This window comes from Schistosoma haematobium, chromosome 1 (assembly GCF_000699445.3).
Source record: "Schistosoma haematobium chromosome 1, whole genome shotgun sequence".
In the NCBI taxonomy this organism is placed as follows: domain Eukaryota; kingdom Metazoa; phylum Platyhelminthes; class Trematoda; order Strigeidida; family Schistosomatidae; genus Schistosoma; species Schistosoma haematobium.
The window spans coordinates 28308435-28320888 of record NC_067196.1 but is presented as its reverse complement, the minus strand read 5'-3'; the positions used below and the strand labels follow the sequence as shown (position 1 = coordinate 28320888).

At 37.9% G+C, this 12454-nt stretch overlaps 1 protein-coding gene across 2 annotated transcripts in view; it reads left to right on the top strand.

Moving 5' to 3' along the window:
• The first annotated feature begins 11572 nt into the window (after positions 1-11572).
• Positions 11573-12454, top strand: part of VAV3_1 (Guanine nucleotide exchange factor vav3) — a 56280-nt gene continuing 55398 nt past the window's right edge. For both annotated transcript variants that reach the window (XM_051214977.1, XM_051214978.1), the window contains exon 1: positions 11573-11630. The gene's annotated coding sequence lies outside the window, so the exon portion shown is untranslated. The remainder of the gene's footprint in view (positions 11631-12454) is intronic.

The window sequence follows — 12454 nt, the reverse complement described above, 5'->3', positions numbered from 1 at the left end:
TTTATTTTTGTGATTGATTATTTTGCACAAAAAGTGAATCACTTCTTCAGGTTTGACTGACTTTCAGCAGTTTTTTTCGAGAAAGGTCCATCATTATTTTTAACTTGAGGGCGATTCAAGAGGCAGGTGAATAAATACATGAAAGTCGAACAGAGCTTGAAAAAGTCGTACCTCATCAGCATATTGTTGGGAAGCCCACTCACAGCACTTTCTCAGACGCTCTTGCCTCTTTTTCTTATTTTTCATTCACTTATAACTCTCGTTCCTATGTAGATGACTCCTGCTGCAAATCATGGGTGATAATTTGTGGGACAAAGGTATATACTACCGAGATATGTTAACAAGCTAGTAAAATAGGTGCATGAAATCTATAGACTATCTTTGAATGTTGATTAAGTTGTGGTTACCATCGACTGTATAAGAAAAAGGTCAAAGATTTGATGAGTTAGTGATTCCGCAATACCGTGCGGAAACCGAACCGTCATATTTACTTTAATAAATTGATCGAGCCAAAATTACTTACATTACATTGGTCACCAGTCGGTGAAAAACATATTTTTAATATCGACATATTATAGCTTGAGTGGTTATTCACTTCCTTGTTCTGCGTAGACATCATATTTCTTATTATTCTATATTGAATGTTGAAAACACTATGTGTTCGGAAGAGAGAACCTCGCCTCCGAACTCCCATGTTCCATGGTCTAGACAAGGACTGTAAATAAATCCCCAAAATAAATATTTCTGTGCACCTTCAACATTCATTCCAACCCAACTAGTTTTTCTAGACACAGCTGAAATCGCTCGGTCCCTCACCTGCACCCGATCACGAGTGCTTTCGATGTGTCACGCATCCCTTACAACTGTCAGCCAGTTTACACTAAACGCTTCCTAACATAGTGAAAACCTTCCAACGATATTTTCGAACCCTTTCATTTCCAACTTCTGGTTTTACTGTGTTGGTATACTTTGATTATTAAGGTGTTATATGTAAAGACGTCGTCAAACTCCGAATGACTGTGGCATACATAATACCTAATAACTACTAGTCCGGATTTTTCTATAGATAGAACGAGGGTTACAAAGCTCTAATTCCTCAAAAACCAACCGATTTCATATTATTTAATAATTTTGTTTATTTGTTGTCATGTAGCTTTGATGGTGACGCGTTGAAGTAAGAATTGAGTTATATGATCTATTCTAAACTTATATATTTATTTTTTATTCTCAACTACATTTGTTTAGAAATCATGCCACCTTATCCACTGAATGATTGAGTTCTGATTTATTCAGAAGTACGAGTTCATCACTGAACAATTTGAACGTTATTCAAATTGATTACCCAGAACTTTCGAAATTTCATGCATGACACTTCTTCATAGGTGCGTCCCAAATTGTAAATTAAAAACCTGTAAGTCACGAATAATTTATCTGGTCGTCAGTATGTTTGCACGACACTTATTATTTTATAACCGTAATGATTTTACGGTACGCACAAATTTTGATTAACTCAAACATTTTTGAATGTTTTATTAAACGTATTTGTATTATTCATAAATGAGATTGTATACATACTAAATAAATGAAAAAAACATAGTGAACTCATCAATTTCTCTTGATCAAGGTTGGTAGAATTTCAAAGCAAATAAACATATATGTGTGAAATGCAACAAATTACAAAATTCAAGCACCAAATGTAACGAAAGGAATCAGATAATACCATCTATATATATATAACTATTGAAAACACATATAGGTGATCTGAGGAAACTAAGAACACGGCATAAATGAACTCAAAGGAAGGCACCAGTACCAATAAGATGGTGGTTGAAGGTAATCGACAGGAAACGGTAGACCTAGATTTCGTGCTACCTGACAAACTGATGCTGCAAGTTGTCGATCATGCCTTAAAAATAGCGTAGCTTTACCCTAGCAAAAAAATATTATTACCAACTTCACAAATCCTGTCTCCTGCTAGATCAATCACATCTGGTTTGAGAACTCTGAAATGTCACAATTAATGGGATATTCAGTTTAAGATAAAGTTGTATTAGTTTAAATGAACAAAATATATCCCTAAAACGATTTAAAACACACATATATGCGCTCCTATAGTAACAGTCAAGATCCATAAGAGAATAATTAACAAGGTCAAAATGTGACTCAAGTAGAATGGATAGATTGAGCCGTCCGAAAGCTAGAATAAGGTATATGGGCTTAACATAATAACCGACACTACAGCATTCAGCTATGTAGTGCAAATAACAGATGCTTGATATTAGGAGACCTTAATGCACCTGGTATCTGTTGAACTGAAATGGCCATATCAGGAGCTATGAACTCTCTTGATGATAAGTTTCTGATAACGGTATTGGAGCATGCATTAGTACAGCATGTATTCAAACTTCAAGGCTCTTTGTTAGACTTTGTAATCACTCATACGACTGAACATATTGCCAATCTAAATATTCTTCTACCGTTAGACAGTAGCGATCACTGTCTTTAATTCATGCTTAGAGCCTGTGACATGATATACGATCAGGTCAAGCCCCGCTCAAATGTATGGAGAGCCAACATACCGGCCACTCAGGAGAGCGCTATTAAGATGGATTGGTCAGTAGACACTAGTCCAGACTGTCAAGAGATTGTAATTACGGTATATAAGGTGGGGAGCAGATACTTATTTATTAGTTATCGACCCGTTACTATGACTAGTGCAGCTGTCAAACTAATTGAAAAGATTATTCGGATTGCCGTTATAAACTATTTGGAAAGGTACGATCTTTTATCCAGGGGACAACATGATTCTTGAAAGACCTATCGTGCTTGAAAAATTTGCTCATAACAAGAGGAGATTGGGCTGCAGCAAAAAATCGAAATATTCCTGTGGATATAATTTTTTTAGATCTAAGTAAAGCTTTCGTGCCTTAAAGTAACCCTCGTGCTATTGATAGAGGAAACCAGACAAGTAGTGAATAGGTCTTTATTTCGATCTTAGCGCGGTGACAGTGGAGCATGGGATTATCTGTTCAGACAAACAAAGGCTCTCGACAGTCAATATAAGATAATAGGGAATATAACGCTTATACAAAACAAGGAAGTGAATGAATACTTGAACAATACTGTTTTGGCATATGCTTGGTTGTTTGGGGTCAACTCTGAACCAACCAACCTAAGCTGTTACATTAGCTTCCCCCTAGAATCGACTTCCTAAGGAACGTCGGTTCGATTAACCTAACTATCGAAAACGCCTTAGGTCTATTTCTCATCCCAAGGGAAAATTATCAACTCGCTCACTGTTTGATTTACGATCAGTGACGACTGACGCTGTCAACGATAGTCCATGGATGTCTCTTCATTTACTAGCTTGTCATTTTATTTTGTAGCATGTGATTTCTTCTACAACTATCGCTGATGGTTTGCTGCGTGCTTTCAAGAGAAAGTGTGAGAATGTGGAACAAGAATATCTGAGGAAGTGCCGCGAGCGGGCTACCCAACACTATGTTGGTGAGGTACGATTTTTCCGTGCTCAGACCGGCTATCAGGTGTTTAGTCACCTGCCTCTTGAGTCGCCCTCAAGTAAAAAGTAAAGAAGAGTCTACTTCAAAGGTAATGGTGAAAATCAAGCAAACCTGAAGAACTGCTCCACTGCCTGCATAAAATAATAAGATACAAAATGGAAATACATAAATGTAATTGATAATTGTTCGGTTCCATGTAAGTGCTTGGTCTCCAGAACGGATTGGTATTCTGGAAGAGAATAGACATAGTGTAGATATCTTGTGCACGAAAAACCATGAAAACAAAAAAATACTCTTTTGTAATGCATATATGTAAAAGGGTGAACTTGCTAGAAGTTGGACTCTTTAACAAACTCGATCAAACGCATGACCTTGAGCCTGTGACGACCGCGTTTTACAACTAGGTGCGTAACCAAGGGTGTATCAGAATACTCCACAAAACGTAAAAGAATATACGGTTAAGAAGCAAAAAAAATTGTGTAGAGTATGCGGATCAAGTACAGTTGTGTCAAATACCCTTTTCTTGTTTGATTTAGGTATGCATGATATATTGAAGCAATATATCGTCAATTCATCTAAGTGACGAATTGGTTTGCACCTCAGAAGTGTGTAAGTCCTATTACTCATTAGTATTATGAGTGATTAATTGGTGCAAGGAAATATTGAAGTCACTTCCTTCGTGGTCTGATGTGGCTTAACGGCTAAGCACGCGGTCTAGCATTCAGGAGGGCAGAGGTTCGAGTGCGTGTGGGGCCTGTGTTTTTGTTCACCAGACCCACCTTCAATACGATGTTTGTTGCCCGTAAGTCGCGCACATATGAGAGAAAAAATGACAAGACGACAGACTGATATATCAAAGTGCCATATTGGAAAAGTATAAGTCCTTTGTTTACATGAATATTATTACTATAGAAAAAAAAACTACAAGTTTAGTAAATTTCCATTTTACGTTATATTTAAAACAAAGAATATATATATATATATCAGTTATTGACATAAAATGTCTTTTTTATAACGCTAATGTTAAGTTCCAGGACTTTGTATGGACCACTAATAATAATTGGTTTAACGTTAGCATAGTCGTGATATTCATATTGTCAGTTCAATGTTATGATTACTAAACAGTTCCCTTATAAGTTGTTTAAAATTAGGTATGTGGAATCAATGCGGCTGACATAGTAACCTTACAGTAATGCACTGTACTATATCTTCACGGTTATTGATTCTTAAATGTCAGAAATTAAAAAAAATCTGAATATTGCCAATAAAGATGGGTTATATGATCACACTGAAAAGCATGCTGCAGGGAAACTGGTTAAGTCATTACGTAAGTTTCCTAAACATGAAAAAAAAATGATGAGAACTTTAATAAGTACTTGACCATGGTTTAATCCAAAATGTTTTGTCTAGAAAACTACTTATTAATAGTAGTATTAATCGTATCAAGCTACTAAACATATGCTCAACCGAAAACTTTTAGAAGTAGTTCATATGGTATATATGTATAGCCAGTCTACGTGAAAAATGTATATAAATATATAAGAAGTACAGCTAACACAGTTAATTAACCAGAAAAAGAAATTATAAAACTCGCCTGGGTTGCTTTTTGAATTCGTTGTATTTGCCAGTGTTAGTTGTATGAGTTTGATTAAAATCCTCAGCCATCGTTTCGGAATACCTAGCTTATGTGTCCAGTATTTTAAGAAAAATATTTAACATAACACGTATATATCAAAGGTTAAAGGTCTGGGGAGTTGTCGGTGAGGCGGAATGAGGAAAAAAAATTATTTTTAAGCAGATGCAGGGTGTGATTAGCTGCGTGGTTAGATTTTATCCTGCAGCCGAAACTGTCAACATCCTTGACTGACTAATTGGATGTGCCCAGCGAACCGTTTTAGTCATTTGTAAAGATTTATTATCTTTACATTTCGATTCCGTAATGGATTTGTCAGTTAGACGATCTAACAACACGTATGGTGGTTCATGATCTAGATAAGCCGGCTTTAGCCTATCAATACTTACTGTGTCGATGTTTCCATGTTTTTCTATCACGAAATATTTAGATTTTCTTGAGATGACTTTGAAAGGACCTTCAAATGGAGGACTGAGTGGTGCTTTTATTTTGTCACATCTTATACAGACGTGCGTGCAATTGCTTAGGTCTTTAGGTATATATACGGCGCGCGATTGTTCACGAGTATTAATCGGCTTAATTTTAGACATGTGGTCCCGTAGTTGATCTACATAATTTTCTAAATTAAGTTTTTGACTGTTAGTATTAGGGTTAATAAATTCACCTGGTAGTCTCAGAGTTGTTCCTAAAACCAGTTCCGCAGCTGAACACTGTGCGTCAGTTTTGACAGATGTTCGTATTCCCAACATAACTAACGGTAGGAATTCTGTCCACTGATTGGGGTTCGAGTGAGATATAAGGGCGGTTTTTAGCTGACGGTGAAAACGTTCTACCATCCCATTAGCCTGAGGATGATATGCAGTGCAGCGTATCCTATTGGAGCCTAGAAGTTTAGCCAAGTTATTAAATAGTTCGGATTCGAATTACGCTCCTCTATCAGTCGTTATTGTTATGGGTGTACCAAAAATGGTTACCCAGTTCTGCATGAAAACCTTGGCTACTGTTTCCGCTGTGATATCCGCTATCGGGATGGCTATAGGGAATCTGGTAAATCGATCTATGCATGTAAAAAGATAATTAAAACCGTTTGAACGTGGTAAAGGACCTACTAAGTCGATATGCACATGGGCAAAACGTGCATCTGGTTGCGAGAAAACACCTATGGGTGAATTTGTGTGACGATTAATCTTTGATTGTTGACATGCTGAACACTCTCTAACCCATTTGTGTACATCCTTCTGTAAATTCGGCCATATATATCTGGCATTGATTAGTTTTGTTGAAGCTTTCGCGCCAGGATGAGACAAAGAATGAAAGTTATTATACATCAACTTTCGCATATTTTTGGGAACGAAAGGTCGCGGCAGTGCCTTGGTCGTGTCACAATAAATTAGAATACCATCGACAGGTGATGGGAATTGTTTTAAATTAAGACTTGAATTGTTTGTTTTAAGTAGATTTTGTAATTCTAGGTCCTGCTCTTGTTCGTGTCTTAACGTCTCGAAGTTTACTGTAGACTGCTGTAGCACGTTCATTTCTAGTCTGGATAAAGCATCTGCCGCCTGATTGTCCTGACCTTTGACATGTCGGATATCGCTTGTGAACTGTGATATATAGTCAAGGTGTCGGACTTCTCGAGGTGAGTATTTATCGGCTCTCGCTTTTAATGCATTCGTCAGTGGTTTTTGATCCGTAAAGACTATAAATTCCCTACCTTCTAACATGTGTCGGAAGTGTTTAATGGTCAGGTAGATTGCAAGAAGTTCTCGCCCGAAGGTAGAATACCTTGTTTCGGCTGGAGCGAGTCTTTTCGAGAAGAAAGCAATTGGTTTCCAGGCGTTTTTAACCAGTTGGTTAAGGGTACCGCCTACTGCTTTATCTGAAGCATCCACCATCAAAGCAAGTGGGGAAAGAGAATTCGGATATATCAACGTAGTTGCTTGAGCCAGTTTATCTTTAAGCTGTTTAATAGCTTCGATGGCGTCAGAAGAAAGTTTGAATTCTTTTGGTTTTCCTTCAAGTGAATCTGTCAAAGGTTGCATTAATTGTGCACAACCTGGTATGAATCTGCGATAAAAGTTAATTAGGCCTAGAAAACTTCTCAGTTGTGTTAGAGAACTAGGTACGGGGTATTGTTTGATGGTATCCACTTCTTTTTTGATAGGTTTAATCCCTTCTGGGCTTATTGTGTGACCGAGAAATTCTAAAGTTTGAACACCGAAAACACACTTACTTTGATGTATGTTTATTCCATGTTCATCCAGCCTTTTCAACACTGCTTGTACATGTTGTTCGTGTGATTGCAAATCGGGGCTGGCAATTAACAAGTCATCTATATACCCCTGCGCAAATGGCATATCTCGAAGTAGGTTATCTATGAATCTTTGAAATGTCTGTGTCGCGTTTCTCAGGCCGAATGGCATGCGTACAAACTCGAATAAGCCAAAGGGTGTGGTAATAGCTGTCTTGGGAATATCTTCATCAGCCACCGGGATATTGTGATATGCCCTGACTAAGTCAATTTTAGTGAATATGTTCATACCCTGTAAACCGTTGGTGAAATCTTGGATATGCGGTATTGGGTACCTATCTGGTACGGTTTGACGGTTTAGGGCTCTGTAATCCCCGCACGGTCGCCAGTCACCTTCATTCTTCTTTGGGACCATATGCAAAGGGGATGCCCGTTGACTATCAGAGGGACGGATAATACCCAATTGTAGCATATAATCAAACTCGGCTCTAGCGATTTTGAGCTTATCTGGTGCTAGTCTCCTGGGTTTTGCAAACACCGGTGCACCTTCGGTTTTGATAGTGTGACTCACTTTTAGTTTGTCTCTAGAAGGCTGTGGGTTTGGTTTAGTTAAGTTTGGAAATTCCGCGAGTATATCTTGAAATTTCGCTGTTGTTACTGGGGGAGTTTGAATCAAGTTAAGAGAGCTGATGTGACTTTCTTTGCCTTTTGTGTAATACGAAGTTTCTTTTAGTGTTAATCACCGTTTCTTGGTGTCAACTAGAAATTCGTATCTCTCTAGAAAGTCCATCCCCAGTATTGCCAGATCTAAGTCGGCTACCGTGAAAACCCAAGGGAATTGCCTCCTGAACCCTAAATCTAGGGTTAAAGTTTTCTGCCCAAATGTCGCAATTTTAGTTTTATTTGCAGCTTGAAGTGTAATTGATGATGTTTCTCGACTAATCTCAGTTTTATTTTGAGGGATGATGCTAAGAGCAGCGCCAGTATCCACCAAGAAGTTCAAGCCAGAGTTTCTGTCTCTAACATAAAACAAGCGACTGTTTAGGCGCCCCTCCTCAGTCGTCGCGACCTGGGGAGGGGTTACTCGTTTCCCGCTGTCTTAGAATTATGCTTAGGCCAGGCGCATGGTTGCACGCATTTGGTTGAGTTGACACCAAACTTCCAGTGGTACCAACAAAACTGCCCAGATTGTCTGGACATTTGTGACTTGGATCGTGGTCGTTGTGGTGACCTGCTCCTGTTTCTATGACCCATTTGCATTCTGGTGACAGCCCCAGTGAGACTCTTAACACTCGCAATGAGTCCTTCTATTACGGGGTCTTTTGCTGATTCTACTTTTTGTGTGTGATTTATTGTGCCTGATCCGGTTGGAGGACCTCTTTCCATTATTCTGTCGGCTATATGCGCTAAATGAGATAATGAGGTTTCAGGATCTTGTGCATCCAAACAGTGTTGGACGTAGCATGGGAGAGCTTGTATCCATCCTTGTTTTAGAACTGCTTCACCCACTGTGTTATCACCCACTAAGACTTGGAGGTGACGTAAAAACTGTGACGGCGACCGATCACCTAGTGTTTCACCTTGAAAAAGTCTTTGGATTCTTTGACTATCTGATAATGATAAACGGTTCATTATCTCTCGTCTTAAGATGGTGTATGGTTGTGGTGATGGTAGATCTAAAATCAAGTCACGGACTTCTTTGGCGACTGAAGGAGGAAGGATAGAACAGAAATCTCTATAGCGAATCCCTTCAGATTTGATATTGTGTCTCGTGAAATAATGCTCTAGTTGAGCAAACCACAACTCAGGATCACTACGATCAAATTCTGGAAGTCGGGATTTCGTAGTCATAACAGTGTCTATCTCCACTGGTAACAAATCATCCAGATTATGGGTTTCTATTGAGTCTGACATGAGGTATGCGACAAATATAGCAATAAAGTTAGCACAAAAAGTGGTTACTATAACACGAATAACTTAAGATAATACGGAATAAACTAGTTATATACTCAAATTAGTTTACGGATAATCAGGTCTACTTTTACGATTAAGTAAAAAAATGTTAATAACAGAAATGAGGTTAAATTTGTGTTCAAAAAGGGCTCACCAATTTCGTGCCTTAAAGTAACCCTCGTGCTATTGATAGAGGAAACCAGACAAGTAGTGAATAGGTCTTTATTTCGATCTTAGCGCGGTGACAGTGGAGCATGGGATTATCTGTTCAGACAAACAAAGGCTCTCAACATTCAATATAAGATAATAGGGAATATAACGCTTATACAAAACAAGGAAGTGAATGAATACTTGAACAATACTGTTTTGGCATATGCTTGGTTGTTTGGGGTCAACTCTGAACCAACCAACCTAAGCTGTTACAAAGCCTTTGACAAGGCCTCTGCATTCGGTTCTTAATTTAGTAATGGAAAGGTTTGGAGTCTGTTATAACGTCCTCAGTGATAAGAGACGGTGGGTAAGAGAAAATACAGTTCTCTCAGCGCGGGAACTCGTAAACAGTGGAGTTCCCTAAGGTACAAACCTTCGACCTCTTCTCGTTCTACTTTACGTGAATGAATTATCAACTGTAGCAAATTCATCCGTTCTATTCTTTATCTATGAGAATGATTTGGAGACCCATGCACAGTATGTAAGACAGAATAGTGTTGCAGGATGATCTCAGATCATTGTTGGCATGGATGGGCAGACGGTCATTAGAAGTGAGTTCTAACAAGATTGTGGGGATGAAATTGCATGACTATGATGATTCATGTCACTACACAATACTTAGAATTATGTTACCCAAAGTTGTGGTCTATAAAGATCTAGGAGTCATAATGAACAAATACCTAAAAACTACGAGCAAATACAGAGCTGCTGCTGCGAAAGGCTTTTGGTTATTATGGGCTACTCGTAGGTCTTTTCAGCAATTAGAAGAAGGAATGCTTGGAGTAGTATACCCGACTTTCGCGAGATATCATTTGACGCGTCTTTGTCTCAAGTATGAGACGGATATGCAGGAACGAGTCCAATGACAAGAGACTAAAATGGTGTGGTGAACCAGACAAATATGTACGTGAAAAAGTATTAACCAAGTTATTAGGAGTGAATAATAATGTTAATTGTTACAAATACAACAGAAAAGTTGGGACTTTACTTAAGTTCACCAAGTCGCTGTGTATTCGGATCGGGTCTGGTACTGAAAATCCACAATTATAAGTGTTTGGTAATTCCGCTCAGGTTGTTGGACTCTCCAGTAATGTAAACCGATGTTAGGTACGATATATTCCGACTTACAATCTATAAATGTAGATAATGTTTGATTTAGAGTGCAGTTAGCTCAATCACAAGCGAAAGTAGAACCAGGTATGTGTGTATATCAATGTATTTGTTAGCAAGCAACAGTATGTCACGCTATGTCAATAACACAACGGAAAGTGTGTTCAAGTTCATTCACTTAAACAACAGGTACAGTCATTTAGTGATAAATATACACACAGTGAAAGATTGACAAAATAGATACAAACAATATTAAAAACTGTATACAAAATAAGCTTGTCAGGTCTATCTCCACATGGCTCCCCTCAGAGTGTCCGGGGGTAACACTGGTTGTAATAACAAAAAATGTAAGAATGTGATATATAGATGTATATAAAAATAATATTTACACTGGTAAAATGTATCTCTGGCCTATCTTATGAAAACAGAATGAGACACCTCAAATTATTTCCGTTATCTTACCGTAGAGTACAAGATGATCTAGTATTGGCCTACCGTATACTGAACAACGACCTTGGTATTATTATGCCTTATTTTTTCCTTCCGTCTAGGACTGATAATTTGAGAGAGCATTCTAGGAGGTTCAAAATCGAGGTTAGGTCGTACACGTCTAGAGTTTCATTTCTCTCACAGAGTAGTGAATTACTGAAATCCCCTTCTAGAACACGTAATATCAGCATTTTTTGATATATTTAAAACGAGACTGGACGTTCACAGTGCTACAAAGTTCAGGGAATAATTTAAAACTGGAGATAACTATTTGAACCAGTTAAACCATTTCATTTCGTATATTAGTTGTAATTCGACAACCGCATTCACTGTGGAATTGAAAACATATTATTTTATTCCTTATAGCGATTAACATACATTGGTTTTCTTTGTTTTTTCGTTTCGCAGTGAAGGTCTCAAAACCGAGCTATTTTTGTCCTTGATACTTTACGGCGTTAAACAAGTAAATGCAAAACAACAATCTAGTTGACGTTATTTCGTTGAATAATCTGGTGCATATTATTATCCAGATTTTAACAATTTCATGGTCAGTGCTTCTGACTCACTCCTCTAGGGTTGTCAGCGATTCGAAAATCGGGATACAATGAGTTTTTTAATACTGAAATTATCTAAACGAAGGTTATTGATCGTAGTTCTTTGAAAACTTCTACTTATCGCTGAAACGATCACTTTAACACGTGGTTACACTACTCAGGTAGCATGAAATACTCGAGGCTTCTTGAAGCAAAGCATATACTTTGTTTATATATGCGTTAAAAAACTCGTTTGGTATCAGAATGCGTGATCTTACCGTCCAACTAACGTGAATTCTGTACAGTAGTTTGCTATTCACGAGACCTAACGTATCGCTAAAACTTCCTTTGTACATAGTCGATTTGTAGACTAACAACGTTGAAATGAAGTCAGTGTGCTAGGCGAACCAGGCATACTTTTCAAAACATGTTTCCGCTTAGTAAAATGTAAGTCCTCGAGACCGTGATAGATTAGAAAAGCAAGGATTATTTGCATTCTCTAGGAATAGTTACATTATTTTGACTTAGCCAATTAGTAGATTTGTCTGAGGGCATCAGGTAAGTAATATGCCGGCACAAATGTCTGACCAGAACCATAGAGATTGCTAAAAATTAGTGGCTTCAATAATTTAATCTTTGAAGCGTTTGTAATTTCATATTTTACGATGTAAGCTTCTATTTCACTTGATTTCACTAGACGTTAGATACATAACTTGGAGTTTGTCTTAGTTCTTTCTTATGGTATAGAAATCGC